At 51.5% G+C, this 22,172-nt stretch overlaps 1 non-coding gene across 1 annotated transcript; it reads right to left on the bottom strand.

Moving 5' to 3' along the window:
• Positions 1-21,370: 21,370 nt before the first annotated feature.
• Positions 21,371-21,442, bottom strand: TRNAC-GCA. The gene has a single exon. It is a non-coding gene; the product is annotated as a tRNA-Cys (tRNA).
• Between the last annotated feature and the right edge of the window lie 730 nt (positions 21,443-22,172).

The following is a 22,172-nucleotide window of genomic DNA, read 5'->3' as shown; positions in this document are numbered from 1 at the left end:
GCCCCTCGTCTGTCCCTTGTCCTGTTTCCCTGGCAACCTGCTCACCTGGCCTCCAGCTCGTTTTGTTCTCTGACTCCTCCCGGCCAGCTGGCCTCTTGCAGCAGGTGCGCCCCGGCCATCGGTTGCTAGGAGACAGAATTTGTGGCCATTGTCTGGGCCCAGGCAGCCAGACAGCAGCCACACCTGCCCTTTGGGGGTCTCTGCCAAGATTTAACCCCCTTGTCCCACCACCGAGATCCATGGTCCCAAAACACTTCGGGGTCATGCCCCCCACCCCTGTCCATGCTCCCCCCGAGTCATGGCTGGGAGTGGGGCCGTGTTGCATCGCAGGCGTATATGAACAAAGCTCTTCAGTCAGTTTATTGGCAGCAAAGTCATTTATTTCTCTCCAGCATACATCTTTATACTCTTGAAGCAGGCAAGCAAGCAGTTGCTAATTGGTTAACAAAATTAACACACCCGCAGCTGTGACTTCATAGAACTAGCCAAGGCCAACTTCTCAAAACAAAGTTCAAAGCCTAATTAACCCATCCTAAAAACCTAAACATCTTAGCTTCCCACACTACCAGCTGCCAAGCTAGCAAAATATTCCCAACAGGGCCGCAGCTAAGGGGGAAGGGACACAGACAGGGGTAAGGGGGCTGAGGCAGGGGCCAGAGCTGGGGCTGGAGCCAAGAGTAGAGCTGGGTGGCTCACCCCCATGGGGGATGGCCTGGGCCCAGCTGCATCCCCCTGAATGTTACTCCATTCCCCCTGGCAGGGTGCACCCCACATTTTGGACCTTTAACCTAGATAATCGTGCAACAAATAGGGGAAACTGAGGTACACACAAGATGCAAACAAAACATCCAGAAAATTCCCACTTCATCAAAGGGGTGTCAGTGGGGTCGGAGCTGGGCAGCAGCACAGGAAAGTGGGGAGGTTAAACTGCAAAACATCCCACTGTGTTCCCGCAAAAGCCTCTCGTTTATCCCCTAACCCCCTCCCCATGAAAATCTCCACCCCTGCCCTGGCACACAGAGACCCCCTCACTCCAACGCAGATTTTTAACTTTTCTTACTTGTCCTTGGCCTTCCACAAACATTGTTCCCATCAAAATGACCCAGGGCTTTTACAACGAGAATGAGAAAACAAACTAAATCAAACCCAAAGAAACCGCTATCGACCTCCCCACCACACACACTTTGGGTCTGAATTTTTCTACTGAAATGTTGAGGCAATAAAACTCTCACTGCTCTTGTCCAGAAACAAACCTAAGCCCCCCACGCAGTACCTGGGGCATCTATGTCTGACCCACCAAGGCTTCAGCTCCTTTGGGGAGATTTCCAGCTGCCCAGTCCTGCTGCTATTCCAGGGGAGCAATTCCTGGCTCCTGTCAGCATTTATCTCAGCCCCGTTCTGGGCATCACAGGTTTCTCTGGGAAAGGGCAGCGAGTGGTTCTAGGGGCCAGTGATCCTCCTCCAAACCGAGCTAGAACCTGGGACTCCTTCCCCTTCCCCAGGCTGTGGGCGGGGAGGCCTTTCACAGAGCTCTCGGAGCTATAGCCCGTGGCTAAGGAGAGAGAAAAAGCCTCCTATCCCTCTCTGTTCTGGGGGCTGGGTTTCCTCCTGAAGCCTCTGCCCCCCACCTAGTGCCTATGGCTCATCCCTGACCCTTGCTGCTGCTCCTTGCTATAGACTGTGAAAGGAGCGGAGGCAGCGCAGGAGCCTTCTGGGGACGCAGATCTGAGGCTTTGGTGAGACACATTGTCTGAGACACCAGAGCTCTGCAAACCCTGCAACCACCCCCTCAATCCGGGGCCTGTTCCAGCCCTGAGTCTGGGCTGCCGCGATCCCTCCCCCAGAGCAGGGCACCCACAGATTACAGCCTGGAAATAGGCATGTGAGACTAACTCCTGCTTTCCCTGACAGGGCCTCCCCTAGACCAAGTAGCATCCCAGGCAAGACGTGTCTTCGGAACCCCCCAGCCCCGCTCCATATGTTAAACCATTGAATACCTTATTTTTATTGCATTTGTAGCTCATTTCATTATTTTGATGCAGAATCTGGATGCAGGATTTTCTCTATCATATAAGACAATAAATGTTCATGCTAGGATGTGTAAAAGGGTATTTATTCATGCCTTATATAAGCAAATTAAAAAATCATTTCTTCTAAGCATATAGAAACTTTTAATTTTGACAGTAACTGAAATGTACTAACATCTAGAAATGGAGCACTCACCAGCACAGGGTGGGCCGGTATTAAATAGTGTTACAGTTGGAAACAGACAGTGTTAGGATGTTAACCCCAGGCCCTTTGTTCAAAGGTCACTTCTCTAGCCTTTCCCCCATGAACTGAAGCGCAGCATTTGAGAGATCCAGAGACTAGTTGATGACGTTTCCAAGGGCTAAAATAGCAAGCGATGTCCGTCTTGCATTGGCCATTGTTGACTGGAGAGATGGTTTATGGACAATAAACTCTAAGGTGAGAAGCAGCAGCCCAAAAAGCTCTGTTGCAAGTGCTGAAGTAGCTCAGTTGGGAGAGTATTAGACTGAAGCTCTAAAGGTCTCTGGTTCAATCCCAGGCTTCAGCAGACTGTTTCATCCCTCTTGCTGCAGCAGTGGGCTGGAAACACAGCACTGCCTTTACTCAATGCAAGTCCCTCATTTTGGGCTTCACTGCAGGAAAAGGCAGCATTGGCTTCTGCACCCTGTTGGCCTACCAGACCTTTCTTTCTTCTCTTGCTGCTTATCAGCAAGGGGAAGAAAAAGAAGCTCCCCTTCAAGCTAGAGTCACAAAGGTGATGTAAGGACGACTTCCTGATCCCTGGCTCCAGTCCTCTGCTCTTCCAGCTGACCCATCAGAGAGCTGCTGCCAGTTTCTCCAGGTTCGCCCACCAGTGTGTGCCAGGGTGAGCACCACCAAAGTGCAGGGAATTTGAGGGCAGGGCAGGGCACTGTAATGGAGTTTCTGTAGTGTAGTGGTTCTCACATTTCCCTAACCTGCATCAAGCCGGCTAGGCAGAACTGACACCAACTTGTCTGGGGTGTTTCCCAAAAGCAGAGCACAAGTTTAAATACAGGCAGCATAGAGCCAATATTCATAACGTCAACTACAAAAATGATACCGATCTAGAGATAGCATCATTATAATCAGCCAATCAGAAACTCTCCATAGACCCCTAACACAACAACCTTTATACAATATTGGCTGCAAATACAGAACAGCAGTCGCAACGGTGATCTATACAGTTACAAATTATGTCAATAACGTCACAAGAGGTGACATGGCATCAGTGAGACTGATACTGGAATAGCCTCCAGTTTTGGTGTCCTCGTTTGAAAAAGATGTTGTGAAATTAGAGTTTGGGGCAGCAAAGAGCCACCAAATGTTCTGAGGACTGGAGAAAAATGCCTTCTAGTGAGCTATTGAAAGAGCTCAACCTGTTTAGCTGATCAAAAGAAGATTGAAAGGTGACTTCATTGAAGTGTTGAAGTGTCTTAATGGAGAGAAAAGATTGAGTATTAAAGGGCTCTTGAATCGAGCAGAGAAAGGCATAACAAGACCCAGTGGCTGGAAGGTGAAAAGAGACAAATTCATATTACAATTAAGGCACAAATATTCAACAGCGAGGATGATTCACCACAGGAACAAGCTACCAAGGAAAGTGGTGGATTCTCCATCTCTTGATGTCATTTAATGAAGACTAGATGCCTTTCTGGAATGTGTTTGCCCCAAGAGTAGCTCTTGTGTCATACAGGAGGCCTGTGATATGCAGGGGGTCAGATTAGATGCTCTAATGGTCTCTTCTGGCTGTAAAGTCGACTCATTTCTGAACATCTGAGTGTAGCATTGGGAGCAGCATCTGATGTTTCCCTGTCTAGCCGGCTTGCTGCCTAGAACGAACGCTCCTTGAGTGGGGTGATCCCCAGGGAGTAGCTCAAACCTGCAAAGTGCCTGGCCAGGGGCAGGACATTAGCCCAGCAAGGGAGGGGTGTGGCAGTGACATCACAAAGGCCTTTTGCAGGACCTCAGACTATTGGTCCAAGGTGGTGGGGAGGTGGTGACCTCACAGAGAGATGCTGACATCAGGACAGGGGTGAGGGGCCAGGGAAACCTCAGAGACCCCTGTGGCTTTGCTCCAGCAAGTCTCCTTCTCCAGGTCTCTCTCTGAGGACTGAGGGAGTATTCGGGTTCACGGACGTGAGCACCAGGAGGAACCTCTTTCGAGTTTTCTCCTTCCCTTTTAGTGATTTTACTAGAAAACAGCCGTCCCTGTTTAGAAGGTCAGAGCCTCCTGGAGGTTTGAAACCTGTTCAGTCTGATCCATGTGGTGACAGTTGAATTCTAGGCATGGAAAACACGAGATTAAGGAGACAGAAGTTTATTCCGCACCTGGGATTTTGTCCCTTAGAATCACTGGAGACATTAGGGTTTGTGCTTTTTTCCTTTTCCTCCATCCCTCTCTCCCTCCTTTCTCTTCTTCTCTTGCTTATTTTGTCCTTTCTCCTGTTCCTCCCACTACCACATGTGTGTGTGTGTGTGTGTGTGTGTGTGTGTTATGGGCAGTGCTCTGCAGCTCCCACTTTGGGAGGTCCACACAAAAATGTGGGGCTGAAATAGTGCTTGGGCAGTGATCCCCACCAGTGACCTGGGCCATCCTTTGGGCTCTCTGGTGAGAACCCTCAGCCTCCCGTCCTCAGTCTCTACCCTGATTGGCTGAGCAGGGGGTTATTGACAGGGAGGAGACTCAGGTCCTTGTTGGTCTCTTTTAAGACCCAGGAAATAAATCAGAACCAGTTCTATGTTTGATGAATTTTGCTGCTTCTCTGCATTAATGGTCTCTGAGCAGTTCATGATTCTCTCTAACATTGCAGTTCTCCTCAAATACTTGCTGAATAATTCCTGTGCACTGTTGTTGGTCTGGAGCTCATCTGAGAGCACTTTACTCAGGTCATTCAATGTCTGAAATTCAAGATCCGATGGTTAGTTTGAAAATCAGGGCTCTTGGGTCCTATTCCCAACTGTGCCACTGACTGGCTGTGTGACCTACGACAAGTCAATTCTCCTTTCTCAGCCTTAGCTTCTCCCTCTTTCAAGTAGGGATAATAATGATCCGCTCCTACCTACCTCACGGTGCGTGGAGGCAGGGTCGGCTCTAGGTTTTTTGACGTCCCAAGCAAAAAAAAATTTTGGCTGCCCCCACCCCAGCCCTGGGCTCCCCCCTGCACCTCCCTGCCACCCCAGACCTGGGCTCTGCCCCCTCCACCCACACCCCCTGCCAACCCAGCCTTGGGCTCTCCACTCCCAACCCGCACCCCTGCCATCCCAGCCCTGGGCTCTGCCCCCCACATACCCCATGCTGCCCCAGCTCTTGGCTTTGCCCTTTCCCCCCACTGCTCCCCCACCGACACACCAGCCCTGGGCTCTGCCTCCTCCACCTGCCCCCCCTGCCACCCCAGCCCTGGGCTCTCCCCACACACACACACACACCCCACACCCCTGCACTCTCCTTCCACCCCAGCCCTGGGTCACTTGTAACTTGCTCCCAGGGTGGGTCATTTAGCAGGGCAGGGGGGAGGAATAGCTCAGTGGTTTGAACATCGGCCTGCTAAACCCACGGTTGTGAGTTCAATTCTTGAGGGGGCCATTTAGGAATCTGGAGCAAAAATTGGTCCTGCTAGTGAAGGCAGAGAGCTAGACTCAATAACCTTTCAAGGTCCCTTCCAGTTCTAGGAAATTGGTATATCTCCAATTATTACTTCTGGGGAATTTGCCAATGCAATATCACTGTCTTCCTTTTAAACAAAAAGGCAATGGCTGTTGAAAATTGCAATTCCAGTCCTAATAACCCCTGGGACACATTTCTTGCTCAATTTTATCCTACTTTTTCTACAGCAAATGACAGTGGATCAGCATATTTGATTTGGGAGAAATGAAGTAACAGCTGCCCAAACTGAGCTTGAGCGCTCCTGAATGTTGAGGTGTTCAAATCTGGAAGGCAGGTGCTAGATTCCCTTTCTGAACATTAACTAAATCTGGAAAGGAAAAGTCAATTTCTGCTTCCACGGCTCAGGAGTGGAAATCCTCCTACGTGCCTGGTGCTGTATCTAGAGCTGCCCAGGTCCAGCAGAGCCTCCCCCCCCCCCTCACTTTTCATTTTAAATTCTAGTGGGATCCCTTGCCAGGCTTCAGCTAGAGAGGGGCCCTGTCCATTTAGTCCCCCCAATTCCTTCTTTGGGGGCTGCCAGGTGAGGCCACACCAGTATCCCTCAGCCAGTCTGCGGATGTCTTCTGAAGGGGATGTCTGGGGCAAAGCTTTCTAGTCCAAAAAGTCGGTGGCTGGAGGGGGGCACCATTTTCAGTAGTTTAATGTTTGGTACTGCAGTGAGTGACTGCTGGGTGCAGTGATATAGTGACCCCTGGGTCTCTGAATGAGGCTTTACACTTGGTGGGGGGTGAGGAGGCAAGCGGCGAGTCGGTGGGTGGAGAGGGGCAAATCTCCCAGATTCAAAATCTGGGACAGTGTCTGTTGGTCCTTTTTGCTGCTTTTCTCTGGGCTGGGGGTTGTCCCAGTGCTGCACAGAGGGGTTCCCACAGGAAGGTGCTTGCTCCTAACCCCGAGGCTGTCAGTGTGTCGGTTCTTCTTTAGCCAGCCCACTTGCCAGGTCTGATTGGCCTTGGTCGGGCTCCCAGCCCCTCTCCATGGGGTGCAGCTGTCTGGAGGTGCTGCCTTCCACGCCTTCCTCAGTCCCACCTCATTCACTCCACAGGGCGACGGGTTACCAAGTGGGGCGGGGGGGGAGAGATCTTATTCTACTTCTAGCAAAAAGACATTTTTCTGTTACCTTAATTACACTACCTTAGGGGCCTCCTATAACATATTACCAAGGTTCAATACAAAGTCATGTAAAAGTTATACAAAAATGCGAAATGCAGAGATTTATCTACAACCGCACTGAGTGACTGCGGGGTGCAGTGATATGGTGACCCCTGGGTCTCTGAATGAGGCTTTACACTTGGGGGATGTGTGGGGGGCAAGTGGGGAGCAGGTGGGCAAGTGGCAGGTGGGCACAGAGGTGAGCAGTGAGCCAGCAGGGGCTCTAGGGGCAGGCAGGGGGGTTTCTGGCAGGGGATGGAGGAGGTGAAAGGAGGTGAGTGGTGGGTGGGGGACTGACTAGCAGGAGATGCAGCAGGTCAGTGGGGGGATAGGGGGTGAAGAGGGGTGTGATGGTGAGATCTGGTCACCCTATGGGGGCCGTTTCTTCTCCTCCCCCTCCCCTAAACCTTCCTTGTCGGCCCACAGCTGTTTCGGTGGGGAGGCGCTGGGGAAGGAGGGTTTGTTTCTGCGGGGCGGGCGGTGCTGCGGGGGGGTTGTTTCCACAGGGGTGGGTGGCGCTGGGGGGGTGTTTCAAGGGGGCTGGATGGCACAGCAGGGGGCGCAATTTTATATTCTTGCCTTGGGTGTAAAAATAGCTAGTTATAGCTCTGGGACCCCATATTGCGCTAGGTGCTGTACAAACCCTGCCAACACTGGACACCCAGGGGTTTCCCCTCAATCTCCCTGAGCCTCTGCTGCCCAACTGCGTCTGACTCCATCTGGATCACCCCCCCCCCCCCCGCAAAAACCCACCTTTCCAAACAGTCCTTCTTTCCCTGCCAGCTGGTTCTCCTTTCCCCCCCTGGGCCCATCGCCTCTCTTCATCCCTCCCCTCCCCCTCAGGTGAGCAGAGATGGAGGCAACTTCACCCACTGGAGCCAGCCCCAGTGAGCGCTGCAGCCCGGGGGGTGTTTGCAGACACAGGAAGGGAGCAGCTGGGAGCGGTGGGTGCTGGGAAAAAGGAGGCAGGAGAACAAATCCCAGGGGGGGCAGCTCCTGGGGGCGGGGCTCTGGCACAGCCCGGGGCGGGGCAGCTCCTGGGGCGGGGCTCTGGCACAGCCCGGGGCGGGGCAGCTCCTGGGGCGGGGCTCTGGCACAGCCCGGGGCGGGGCAGCTCCTGGGGCGGGGCTCTGGCACAGCCCGGGGTGGGGCAGCTCCTGGGGCGGGGCTCTGGCACAGCCCGGGGCGGGGCAGCTCCTGGGGGCGGGGCTCTGGCACATTGTGACGCAGGAGCCCGGGCTCAGCAGCTGCTCCCTGGTGGCCACGTGCTGCCAGCAGCGCTGGAGCCGCCCGGGCCGGAGCGGAGCCGCTGGTCTCAGCTGCAGCAGGAGCTGCCCCCGGCCCCGCTGGGCTCCAGGTGGGGACAGAGCCTGGGCCCGGGGCTCCCCTGGGTGCGGCTGGCGGGGCGGGAGGGAGGGAGAGGCCGGAGCTGCAGGCGGGGAAGGGCGGGGGGGCAGGCGGGGGGTTGATCGGTCTCTGGGCACCAGGGGAGCCCCGGGGCAGAGTGTGTGTGTGAGGGCCCCGGGCCCAGGCGTGCGCAGGGGGGGAGCCCCGGCACCCCAATGCCCTGAGCCCGGCTGGGGAGGCTGCTCCCCCCCTCCCGTGGGGGCTCCGGGGGGGGGAGGCTGCGGCGGCTGCAGGCGGGTGCTCGGCCCCCCCGGGACTGACCCGCTGCCGGCAGCTTGTGGCGCCTCCTCCGCGGAGCTTTTCCCCGGGGGCGGCCTGGGCGCAGCTGCTATCAGCTGTTTGCTGGGCAGGCTCTGCTCCGCTGCTCCCCCCCCCGCTCCTGGGGGGCTGAGTGAGCCCCCCCCAAACAGCCCCAGGGGTCGGTGGGGGGGCGGGGCCAGCAGCAGCAGAGCCCCCCGGCTCCCCTGGGGCTCCCCCGCCCGCTCGGGCTGGGGGCTCTGCCAGGGCCCCCGCGGGAATCGCTGCTCCCTGCCCGCCAGGCTCGGCTCCGGCTACAGCAGCAGCGGGTGCCCCGGGGAGCCCAGCTGGGCTGGGGCGGGGGCAGGGGGAGGAGCCGAGCTGGGGGGGGGGGGAGAAGCCCCGGGTCCCAGCAGGAGCTGCACTGGGGGGGGTGGAGGAGGAGAGGAGTCCTCTGGGGCAGGGGAGGAGAAACCCGGACCCTGGCAGAAGCTGTGGGGCTGAAGTCCCCGGCTCGGGAGCCCCAGCCACCTTAGTGGCAGAAGTTGTAGGGCTGAAGCCCTGACCCCCCTCTGTGTGGAGCTGGCCTGAGCCCCTCTCGCTCCCATCCCCCCTGTGGAGCTGGCTCTCACTCTCCGGCTGTGGAGAAATTCAGCCCCAATCTCCCCATGTTGGTATCTCCATTCCCCCCCCCCCCATCACCCAACCATGGATGGATTTAGCCCAGGAGGCAGGGTCAGTGTTGGCCCCATTAGGCAGGTGGGATCTAGGGCACAATGAGGTGAAGTGACTTTCCCAAGGCTGAGCAGGGAGTCTGTGGCAGAGCAGAGACTCAAACCCAGAACACCTGAGCCTGAGTCCTGTGCCTTAACCATAGGCAACCTTCCCCCCGAAGGAGAGGGAACCTCCTCTGCCACTATGAGTGTGTGTGTGGGAGCAGCCACTAGACAGAGCTGCCAGGTGGTGGGGAGGGGGGTTGGATAGTTGAGGGGGTGATTAGAGGGTGGGGGTCTCTGGAGGGGCGGTCAGGGGACAAGGAGCAGGGGTTGGATGGGTTGAGGGTTTGGGGGTGGGGTGGAGCGGGGTTGGGGCAGGCAGGCAGCAGAGGGAGTTGGATGGGTTGGGAGTTCTGGGGTCCTGTCAGGGGCGAGGAGCGGTTGGATGGGGCGTGGGGAGTCCCGGGGTCTGTCTGGGGGTGGGGTGTGGATAAGGGTCAGGAGGACAGGTAGGGGTAGGGTCCTAGGGAGGCAGTTACAGTGGGGTCGTCTCAGGAGGGAAGTCAGGGGACAAGGAGCAGTGGGGGTTGGGGGTTCTGAGGGGGGCAGCCAGGGGGCAGGAAGTGGGAGGAGGAGGATGGGATGGGGCTAGGGCGGGGCTCCCTGGGTGCACACCCTAATGAAATGTGCTGCACACGCCTATGGTCACAGGGTGAGCTACTTGCATCCTTTTCCTGTTTGTGCCATTTCTTTCCATCTCAAAACCTGAACAATTCTCTCTAGTTCTTCCCCTTCTCTCTCCCCTCCCCACATGTGGCTAGAAAATCCAAGGAGATTCCCCCGTTTTCCCTAAAATGATTGACTCTCTAGTCTCTTATTTTCCCTATTTTCTCTGTAATTCTTAAATTCTCCTCAGCTTTGGGATGTGAACCCAGCCCGTTTATCTGCAGCAGTTTGTCCTTGGGTAGGTGGAATTTGCTGTCCTGTGTCACTCCCTCAGCGTGGGTGGTGGTTAGTGGGTGCTGGCTGGGGAAGCCCGCAGATGCGGCTGCCTCTGGAGGGAGATGGGGGGGGCGATCTCTGCCAGCAACAGGACATGGCCGCACAGGAGGGGAAGGGAGGAGCCAGTGTCCCTATGGAGCCTGCCCAGCCCCTTTGGTTCTGCTCCTTTCCAGCATTTTGTTCAGAGACTTTATTACTGGGGAGGCTGAAAAATCTCCCTGTGGGCTTAGCCTGGCAGGAGGGACCAGGTCTCCCCTGCAATAAAGAGCTGGAGCATGTTCCCAGCATGGCAGAGCCTAGGCTGTGTCTCTGCAGGGAAAGATCCTGGGGGAATCGTGATGTGACATGAACTAAAGCCTGTTCTGAAACCCCCACAACTGCCCTTCTCACCCTGCCAGGCTGCAGGATGTCGTCCATGTTTCGCTCCAGCTCATCCCATCCTCCCATGGGACAGGGAATGGAAATGGCTGCAGAGGATCCCGTCCAGGTAGGGGTAATTGGGGAGTTGCTGGTGGGTTTCTGCTGGAGGGAGAGGGACACCAAATGCACCGGAGGTGGGAGGCTTGGGCAGTCTGGTTTGGAGGTTGGAGTTTGCCAAAAAATTCCCAGGGTGGAGAATGGGAGGAGGCCAGTGTGTAGCAAACCTGTTGGGACTTGTTCAATATGCGGCTTCCATTCTAGGAACAGACCCACGAGGTAAGAGGGTGGAAATGCTCTAATTTGTGGGACAGGAAACAACCCCCCTAGGTGGGGCTAGGAAAATGGGCCAGAATCCCAGGGCTGGAGCCCGACCTGATTAACCAGCGGCTGCTGTGAGATGTGAGGGGCACCCACCAGGGAGGCTGGGGCGGGGGGGGGTCTTAACCTTTTTCTTTCTAAGGCCTCCAACGTGCTATAAAAACTCCACTGCCCTGCATGTGCCTGGTTCTCTGCATATCACTATCATGTATGTGACTCAGTAAGATTTGACTCCATCATTGCTATTAGTATCATACTTGGAGCTGCGTTTATTTTCATAGAAATTTTGTTACTTTACAGACAGATTTAAAAATACAGTTTGCAGATAAATGATCTTCATCTGCACAGTGTCTAAAGTTTTGAGTTTAGCTATTTTTTTCTAACGAGCCCTGCTAAGGTAAGTACAAGCAAAATGTACAGTCTGTTGTTTGATTGTAAATATTGTAAATAACGAATGACCAAGCACAATACGGCAATAACAGTAATAATGATAATTACTCCAGCCAGGCCAGGTGAGTTGTTTTAGAACTCGTTACTCAAAGAACTGAATTTAAGCATAAGACAGAAATAAAATGATGAAATGCACAGACCCGTTAAAAAGCTAAACTACCAGCACTGTCATCCTGACTGAATGTGAAAGAATAAAATTAGAGAGACTATATGTACTTTGTGCATTTTGACAGGAAGTAACAACAGTAACTGATGTGTCTGTTGTGGGGTATGTGTGGGTGTGGGGGGGGGGCGGGTGAGACACGCCCGCTGTCACTCCCAGCCCAGCCGCACTCACTAGTCCGAAGGCTCGTTCACACGGCAGCAGGGGCCAGCAGACCCCACTCTTGATCCAGAGGCAGCAGCACAGAATCTTGTCCCCCCACCTCAGCTCAGCAGAGACTGGGCACAGAGGCAGGAGGGTGGGGCCACCCCCCCGCACAGCACAGGAGGCTCCAGGGAGCAGCTTGGCCGGGGGCAGCTCCAAGTGACGGGGGGCAGGGCTGCAGGAACAGCTGCAGGGGCAGACAGCTGAAGAGAAGTGGGGGGAGGAGGGACAGGACACCCTTGCTGGAGGAACCCCCTCAGCAAGGCCCCCCTGTACCGTCATGTCGTCTGGCCCCCACTGAGTCTGGCCCCGTCCAGCTCTTCACAATGAGAACAGCGCTGGGCTCCCTGCCAGCGAGCTCTCCCTGCACCTGCCAGGGCCTCCATCTCCTGTGTCCGTCTGTGGCTAGTAGGGGGGGATGGATCTGCTGGGAGAGACAAGGGGCTCTCGCTTCGTCCCTCCCCCTGGCGTTTCCTGGCTGCTCTGAGTGGGGTGGGGGTGGGACTCTGCCTGTGAGCCACCCAGAGCTCCCATTTGATTGAAAGTTTGAGTGGGGCAGCAGGTCCTGAGTGTTGGACTCTTGCTCTTTCAGGGGCCGGTGACCTTCGAGGAGGTGGCTGTGTACTTCACCAGGGGTGAGGGGGCTCTGCTGGACCCCACTCAGAGAGCCCTCTACAGGGATGTCATGCAGGAGAACTATGAGACGGTGACCTCGCTGGGTAAGGAGTCCTGTCCCCTGGGTTATTAGAAGCTGTGGGGTCTCTAAAGAACCTGAGTAGTAAGAACTTGATACCTTTATTCATCATACAAGTTTTGACAAGTTTCCTTGCCCCCCCCCCCTTTTGCCTCATCTCCCACCCACTAGAATAATTTTTAGACATTTGTCATCAGTCATTTTGAAATTGCATTTAATGTATCCTTATTGGCTACATTAGCAACGGTTTTTTAAAATTAATTAATAAAATTATAAAAAAATAAAAATATTTTAAAAATTATTTAAAAATAAATAATTAAATTAATAAAAATAGGTGTGTGACTGATGCATGGCTTGGGTGACAGTCAGATGAGCTCATCTTTTGATAGGATAGTGTAATGTTGCCATTCAGGACCCCACGGGGGAAGGGAGAACAGAGCTGTGGAGGGGAGGAGAAGGGGAGTAACTAATTCTGGGGTGCCAGGACATGGGGAGGGTGTGTGCAGGATTAGAGCTAAGAAGCAGCAGGGAGGGAAGAGGTTGAGAGACGAGGAGGGAACACAAGAAGCTCCCAAGGTGCGAGGAGGTGGTGCCGGCTGAGAGTAATGGGAAGAAGGAGGGCAGTGTGGGGGAAGGGCACCCAGGAAGTGGTCTGGGTGGGTCAGTGGGAGGGGGGAGAGGTTGGGGGATCTAGAGCGCTGGGGGATCCCAGACCTTTAACCCTGAATCCCTGCCCAAGACTTGTTGGTCTAGAGCCTACACTCCAGTTTTATTTCTGTTCTGTTTCACTTCATTATACGTTTCCTCCCCAAATATTCTTTTTAACTCTTGACCTCCCTCTCCCACTCATTACCCCCTCCCCATATAACCTCCCCATCTCTATGCACAGCGACCCCGGCCACCGATCCTGAGTCCTTGCTGCATCCTCCCTCCCAGAGCAGGGCCCCTACCCAGGCACAAATGGGCACTTTGTTGATAATGTCACAGGGTGGTGGTGTATCCTGTGCAATTTTTACACCTATAAGATTACGTATTGGGGCACAACTCGCCCTTGTACATGGCTACTCACCGTTAATGGAGGAGATGGAATTTGGTGAAACACACAGAAACTTGATTAAATACAGACAGTTATAACTGAAATCACAGGCAAGGATCAATCCACGTAACAGTTAGACTAAGATCAGTATAGTAAAGAGGGGCTTGCACGGTGCGGACGTACAAGTTATGACACCAATGGAAACAAAGATCGAGGGGCAAGGGAGCCCGTCAGAAGGGAGGCCCTGCTTCAGTTTACACTGTCTCGGGGACCTGACAAAATGAAAAAATGGTCACTAGGAGAGGTAATTTATCCACTTCCTTATGGTAATAGGATGGCGATATACCGCATCTGCTGCTTTGCTCTGATTACAATAATGTCAATAGCTGCCCCAACCCATACCTGGCCTTTGGGAAGTCCATAATTTAGCATCAAGCCTTAATACTCATGATTTACATCACTTCCAACTGCTGAGATCCTGCATAGCAACCTAATTGCTAAAGCCCACCCCAAACTTCCTTCTTTCAGAATCCTGTGGCGTATTCCACCTGTTTGTAGTTACGCCTTAGTCTGTAAAAATGAGGGTGCAAAATATCTGACCTGGGATTCTCTCCTTAGGCCTGGTCAGGTAAATCCCAGACTTCAGCAGAACTTCTCCCACAAATCCTCCACCTAATATAAGGCCCTTAACTGTAGCAAGCTGAATAACCCATTTATCTATGTTCACCTCCTTGCCCCTCCACTCATGGTCCAAACTCATAAGCAATTCTCTGATCATGACATCTTACCTCTAGTGAGTATGAAATTGCCCACAAGACGTGAGACTGGGTCATAGATCGTAAAATCAGGTCGGAGTCAACAAGAGTGAGAGTTTGGAGAGAGTCTTGTCCCCCCTCTCCCCATCTGCAGCAGCCACAAGCCGTCTTCCCTCCAGGCTCCTTGGATCTCTGAGCCTGTCCCTCCTGAGGCTGCCTGGCCCAGTTCTTGTTTCTGACCTTCTCCTTTTCCGGAAGAATTAGAGGCTGTTGCTCCTGAATGTTAGTGTGTAATTCCCCAGCCTTCTCCTCCCACTGGGGGAGTTTAATTCTCCCTCCCATTACACCTGAGTCACTAGATTTCCTGATTCCCCAAAATGTGCTTTTGCAATGTCACAGTTCTGGGGTAGCGAAGCCTTTCACCTGCCTCCATGGTCTGCTCAAGGAATGGCCCCTCAGGTATCAGGCCTCTAGCCAGCCCCTCTCTATGGGCAGGGACCCACATGCCTCTCCTTTTTGACCAGTGTGTGAGGATTGCAGCTTCTCCTCCACTGTGTTTGCTGGACTAACGGCCAGTTCCAGGGGCTGTGAGCAGTGTGTCTGTCTGAGACAGAGGTGGGACTTTTGGTGATACTTGTATGATGCCAATACACACCTCAGTTTCCTGCTGTGATTGGTATTGCTATGATTGTAAAGAGCAGGAGACGTGAGGTGTTTTGTCACGTAGCTGTCATGGGGTGATATGAATGGGTCATTAAGGACTGGCTGGGGCCAACATAGATCAATGGGATACCCGACAGAGACAAGGGAATAATTGTCATCTGTCCGTGGGAGGATCTCAGCTTGGCTGAGTGAAGCACACATGGACTCGTTATGTTTTTGAGAGCAGGAAGAACTGGGCTCGCAGACACATGGAGCTTTGCTGGAGTGAAGACAAATGGACAGAGACAGTGAAAAGAAACCAAACTGTTTTCTACGGCAGCCTGGCTCAAGGGCATTGGCCAGTGTGGACTATATTGTCTTCATTGCTTCTCTGTGCTAATGAAAAGACTTTCCAGTGCTGTGTTTCGGTTGACTAATAAACCCTGCAATGTTTTAAAAGTCTGCCCAGTGTCACAGCAAAAACTTGCTGAGGTGCATTGAAGCATGAATGAGGAACAGTCTCTGAACAGGAGTGTCATTCAGCTGGACCTGCTGGCAGAGCTCGCAGGTTGAAGTAGGAGTGTTGAAGCCAGAGGCTCAGTCTCAGGTGTTGAAGCTACATGGCCTGTCCTTGTGGAAGAGTGGGAGCCCTTGGGGGTCTAGTGCACTCAAGGGGCACCTCCCAAGGACTGTTTACAAGCCAGGGCATTGCACAGATCCTATGGATCCATGACAGTGCCAGAGGTTCAGCCTTATGGGGAAAAGATACAAAACAAGAAAAGAATCTAAATGCGTGTTTACCATCGCTCCCTCTCAGTCCTCAGGGGAATCCCTGATCTGTTCCAAAGTGTATTAAAACCTTCCTCTAAGGCTCACCTCTTGGTTATCAGGTCATGTCCGTTTTGTTAGAGGTTTTCCCTTCACCCTCCCGCTTCCCTGGTTCTTGTCACGCAGACAGGAAGCAGCAACAGACCAGAAGTCCAAAGCGCAGACAGTACCATGTTTATTGGGGTTAGTTTCCAAGGAAGCATATTCTGAAGCCCTTCACACCAGTCAGGCTGATCTCGATAGACAGATACAGTCTGTTCCCCAGTGTCCCCTTCCCAGCTCTGACGCCGCAGAGCGTTTATCCCGTGTCCCCCTTCCCAGCTCTGATGCAGCTGAGCCTGGCCTGTGTTCCTGTTTTCCCCCCCCACACACACCTTAGCAAACATGATTCCAATTTCCCTTCCCCCTCCTGTTTGACCCCGTTTATATAGTAATATTCTCAGCTATACCTTAACCAATCATTTTACTGAAATGTAACAAACCAATTCTAACATATTGTAACATAATTATCTAACCAATTATATCCCACCACCCTAATTAACTTACACCTAGCAAAATTAATTATACAGCATAATGTGTGTTTACCATCAGCCCCTCATCAGTCCTCATGAGAATCCCTGATCCGTTCCAAAGTGTATTAAAACCTTCCTTAAAGGCTCACCTCTTGGTTATCAGGTCATGTCCATTTGTTAGAGGGTTTTCCCTTCACCCTCCCACTTCCCTGGTTCTTGTCACGCAGACAGCAAGCAGCGAAAGACCAGAAGTCCAAAGCACAGATAATGCAATGTTTATTGGGGTTATTTCCAAGCAAGCATATTCCACTGCCCTAATGAACTTACACCTAGAAAAATTAATTATGCAGCAAACAGAAACAATTAGAGAACCAGAGAGATTAACAATAGAAGAGTGGTGGCCATAAAGATAAAATAATACAGAAATGAGGGTTTCACAGCCACAAGCATTGAGAAGTGATTTCTTGCCAGACAGGCTGCTGTCAAACTAAGTTTTCTTTAACCATCTTAAGATCTGTTTCTTTATCTGGTGGTGATGGGCACTATCAGGACAGGATCATCCTCCTAACAGCCCAATAGCATCTTATTTCAGTGTGACTGGTTTGGGATGTGAGGATGTGACCCTTCGCTTCCCAGCTTATGGCTGCCCCTGCTGCTTAGCCAAAGGCCTTATTCAGATTGTAAATTCTTCAGGGCATGGCCCAGCTACTATTCTGTGTTTGTACTTGTCCTAGCACAATGGGGACCCACTGTTAGTTGCTCCTTAGCACTAAGGTAATGAATATGATTTATAATCATAATAACTCTCCTGCCACTTTGAGCCAAGGAAGTTGGTCTTGGGATGTTACTGCTTAAAAATGAGCTGGGGTTAAAACCATGGACTATTCCTTGTGACAAGTATCCCACAAATTCCACCGACCTCCCATGTTTTCTTTGCCTGCAGTGGGGTTTCCAGTTTCCAAACCTGATGTGATCTCCCAGCTGGAACGAGGGGAAGAGCCGTGGGTCCCAGACCTCCAGGGCTCTGAGAAAGAAGTGCTTCCAAGAGCTGCCTTTGCAGGTGAGGACTTGGTTAAACCAACTCAACAAGTGTCCAGGAATGCAGGAAACATTCGGGATGCCCTACAAAGACCCTGTGAGCTCTCCAAGTTCAGGATTGTTCCCTGCAGATGTGGAATCATTATGGCAGATGTCACTCATGGCTTCCCTCCTATTCTGACTGACAACTGGCAGCAGGTCGCTCCCCAATCTCTCTTTCCCGCGAGTGTTCTCATGAGATGCAGACCAAAACTGATCCCTTCCTCTCTCCTCTGGGGAAGGTTTTGGGGAAAATCAGCTCCTGATAGGTTTGATCTCTCCCACACACATTTTGGATTGTTCATCCCTTTTTCCATTCCTCTCTGTGATTTTCTTTCTTTCCGGTGCAGGTAGTGATCTATGTCTGGATTCTCTCTGTCTCCCATCAGGTGATGGGATGGTGAGTCAGAATGAGGAGCAGAAACCCCATCAGGAAGATGCTGAGCAAGGAGAACCACATGGAACTTTATCAGGAAGATCCAAAGGGAATGTTTCCGGGAGTTATGCAGTCCCAGAAAAAACAAAAGCCTGTGAGACTCAGGGGAGGCCAGAAGGAAACTTTAATAGCCTCTCAGACCTTATAACAAGCGACAGAATCAACTTGGAAGAGACACGCTACACATGCCATGAGTGTGGGAAAAGCTTCAGTCGGAGCTCTGCCCTTATCAGACATCAGAGAATCCACACTGGAGAGAAACCTTATGAATGCTCTGAGTGTGGGAAATGCTTCATCGATAGTTCAGCCCTCATCTCACATCAGCGAATCCATACAGGAGAAGCGCCCCACACATGCTCTGAGTGCGGGAAAAGCTTCAGTCGGAGCTCAAACCTTATCAAACATAGGAAAATCCACACAGGTGAGAAACCTTATGGATGCTCTGAGTGTGGGAAATGCTTCATCGATAGTTCAGGCCTCATCTCACATTAGCGAATCCACACAAGGGAGACGCCTTACACGTGCGCTGAGTGCGGGAAAATCTTCAATCGGCGCTCACACCTTATCGTACATCAGAGAATCCACACAGGAGAGACGCCCTACATGTGCTCTGAGTGTGGGAAAAGCTTTAGTCAGAGCTCTGCCCTTATCAAACATCGAAGAATCCACACAGGAGAAAGGCCCTACACATGCTCTGAGTGTGGGAAAAGCTTTAATCAGAGCTCACACCTTATCAAACATAGGAAAATCCACATGGGTGAGAAATCTTATGGATGTTCTGAGTGTGGGAAAAGCTTCAATCAGCACTCAAGCCTCATTAGACATCAGAAAATCCACATGAGAGAGAACTGTAATAAATCCCTTGACTAGGGTTAGCCAAAAATTTTTTTTAAAAAAATCATATTTGCTCATTTCCCACATAGTGACTTTTGCACCATCTTCACCGTGGTCTCTCAGCTCCACCAGATCAGTTGCCTTCTTCTGCCTTTTGCAGCTCACCCTTCTTTGGGGTCAGTCCTGTGATCTTTTCTATCAACTCCTTTCCTTTAGAGTCACAGGAGTGTGTCCCCCACCTGCCAGGAATGTTCATCCCTCCAGGTGGGGGGAGAGGTTTGATCCCAACAAGCTACACTGAGGCAAAAACTACCTGTGCCTGACATCCACTAGGACTGTACATGGCGTTGGCTGCTCAAGTTAGTGATCTTGATGTAAAAAATTGTAGGGCAGATGCAGCCCAGGTGCAGTGGTTGGCTTTAGCTTTCCCCTTGACCTGACCTAAACTCCGTCACTTTCCCTAGTCTAAACAAACCCTGAGCATCACGGTTATACTGTTCCCCCATTTCACAGCAATTGTTAGTCATCGAGTTCTCCCTTGGGGAACAAATTGTTTCATTCCCCGTTGTTCTGATGTTGCTGCAGGTTGTGCTGGAGAGCAGATATTTTTATGATCATTTTCCACACTTAAACTATATTGAACTATAACAAAGAGCAGGAACAGGGCAGGGATAGGGAAAAAAAGTCATTTCACCCATTGTAACAACAGACGTAGTTAGGGTAAGTCAGAGGGATTCCCTTATTCCCCATCACCATCCTCCTTCAATCCGTGCTAGAACCTAAGAATCCTTTTCCTTTTCCCCCGTTGTGGGATGGAAGACTTCCAAAAGTGCTCCCTGTGCTATAGCACATGGGTAAGCTCAGAGAATAAACCCCAAATATCCCCTGAGCTTTGCTTTTTGAATTCTGTGTTTCTGATTACTTCAAGCCTGGGCACTGTGATTATTTACCAGTTTCTCTAGCACTGTTCCTACCACTGTTTCTGTAACATTTTTTGTTTTTTATGGGACAGGGTTCTTATTCCTTTGCCTAACCCCAACCTGGAAGGCCAGGGTGTCTGTTTTCTCTGGCCCCTCCCCACAGACAAATCTGACATGGTTGCACCTGCCAGGAGCAAACAAAAAGCCCCACTGGTCACACACACAAAGCAGATAGACACACACAAGATACAGAAGAAACTGAATTATTTGAGCTATCAACATTTCCACTTTCCCACAGCATGTTAGTTCTGAAGGTTGTTTTAATTTATTTTCTTGGAACCAGAAATAGGGAAAGAGACACTGGAGTCAGTGGAATTACAGCAGGAAGGGATAAGTCTCATGATTCGTCACTAACCAAAGGCTTTGTGAACAGAGCGATAATGTTACTGAATGGTCTGGCTAACCCTGCAGTTAGAAACAATCAGCTCTACGGGTGGTAAATTGACAGAGGCTCTGCTGCTGATCATGAAATAGAAGCACATTACCTTTAAACAGCTGCTACTTCAGTGCCTCTGGAAGTACAGAAAACAATGATCTGTGTTAAAGGAAAGTTGCCATTTCTCAGAGCCCCAATTTCTATTGTGTGTGTACAGGAAGGTTTGAATGTGTAGCAGGTAGTTTGGTAAAGCTTAGCTATTTTATGTGTGTAACAGGCTCCTGCTCACCTGCAGCAGAGGTTTCAATCACATACAATGGCCACTTACCGAATGTCACACAAATTAGTCCATCCCTCCCCATATTCAGTCTCTGACCGGAATGTTCGAATGAGGCAGAGAACTGGGAAAGTATCGCAGTAGGAATACATTAAAAAGTGGGATTAATCAGAGCTGGGCTGCAGACAGAGCCTGTTCTAGAGCTGGTGAAGTGACAGGGACACACTCCCGCTCGTGCTGGCTCTGAAATAACAGCAGAAGCAGATCGAAGAGAATGAGCTCATGGGCAGCTGCCCTGTCAGTGCATCACTCACCTGGCAGGTGTTACACAAAACACAGCACTTCCCCCCACTGCCACCACTTCATTATACTGGCCATGGGGCTGTTTGTCCTGCAGGACTTTGATCTCTCCGGGTGGTCCATGGTGATTCATAACAGAGCCACTGGGGAGCAGGAGTCATCCCAATGGAAATCTCTCCACTTCTTTCTCAGTGTTACCTTCTTAGCCCTGGCTTTGGAGATGACCTTAGCCTTACTCCTGTCTTGATTTTAGGTAGGATTGTGATCACCTTCTGGGGCTTGGCAGCTTAGAACTTTTGAGGGCTTTTCTCTGCCTTTTTGGTCCCCGCTGCAGTCAGTACATTCTAGACATGGGCATGGTGACCTCCCTGGGGATCTTGACAGCTTTAGCCAGCTTCTTGGTGGCTATTTTCCTGCTCACAGCCACTGTCTTCTCATGCCTTGTCCTGGGGGCCCAGCTGCTGGTTGAATGAGAAGGAGCCAAAGTGCTGGTGACTTTAGCCCGCACCAAGTGGCCTTTGCTCGTCAGACTCCTGAACCCCAACTGGATGGTTCTTGTTCTTCTGCACAGCACAGCCCTGGAGAGGAGGGATCTGCAAATGTACATTCCTATGATCCCTTTGTTTAATTGACGAAAACATAAACTAGACACTTAGAGGCTTGGAACTGATTTCAGCTGATGGACAGGTTTGCTAGGTTTTTATGCATTTGGACAGTGAAATGTTGAGTGTTACATTCATTTCAAGCATCCCCATATAGTGGAGCTCCTGAACATAATGGAGAATGGAAATGAAAATGTTTTCCCTTTTTTCAAAAATAAAAATAAAAAAATAAGAGGCTTATTAGAGGGCACTTGGATTTGAAGCAAGGACCACTTGATCTGCAGTCAAACACTCTACCACTGAGCTATACCCCCTGAGAGCAGATACTTTCCCCATTGTAGCTGAAGCACATCAGTGATTCCAATAGCAGGGGCAGGTTCTCTCTGGGGCACAGAGATTTTTCGGGGAGTTGGTGGCTCCTTTCTTTCCTCATCCTGGAGTAAACTCAGCTTTTTATTCCATGGTACATGTTTTATAGACTAACAACAGCAGCTTGAAGAAAGAGGAGAGTGAATATCTCACTCTCAGGGTTGAAGGTGGCCACGTCCCCTCTGTCTGACCGTTGCCATTGCAGGGGAGAAGGTTTCAATGGAGTTGAATGCCCTGACTCAGCCTAGAGAGACAGAAAGGTTTTGCTGTTCATTGAACAGCAAAGGAAATTGTGTCTGTATGTGAAACTGAGGAGGGACATGAAATGCCCACAGGGTGGTGCAATGCCCTAAGCTAAGGCAGGAGGGTGAAGGAATGGAGCTAAGGAATGACTGATGTGGACTCACCTGGGATTGAAATGACATTTGTTTGTGTCGGGCAGTGAGAAATGTGACATTAATTCAGATGCAGGGTTGAGGCTTCTTTAGCTGCTTGTAGAACTTGAACTTGATTTCCCAGAAGGAAGAAGGGGAAAGTCTGGGGCGGCCTTTAGTCCCTGGCTGGAGCAGTGTATGAAAAAGGCTCCAGAGACGCAGCTGGCAATTACAGGCCACTAAGACTAATGTCAGTACCAGGCACATTGGGTGGAATTGTAGAGCCCAATGATTAGACACA

The sequence above is a fragment of the Mauremys reevesii genome, linkage group 14, assembly GCF_016161935.1.
Source record: "Mauremys reevesii isolate NIE-2019 linkage group 14, ASM1616193v1, whole genome shotgun sequence".
NCBI lineage: Eukaryota > Metazoa > Chordata > Testudines > Geoemydidae > Mauremys > Mauremys reevesii.
Note: the sequence above shows the minus strand (reverse complement) of the source record. Positions and strands in the feature narration are given on the sequence as shown.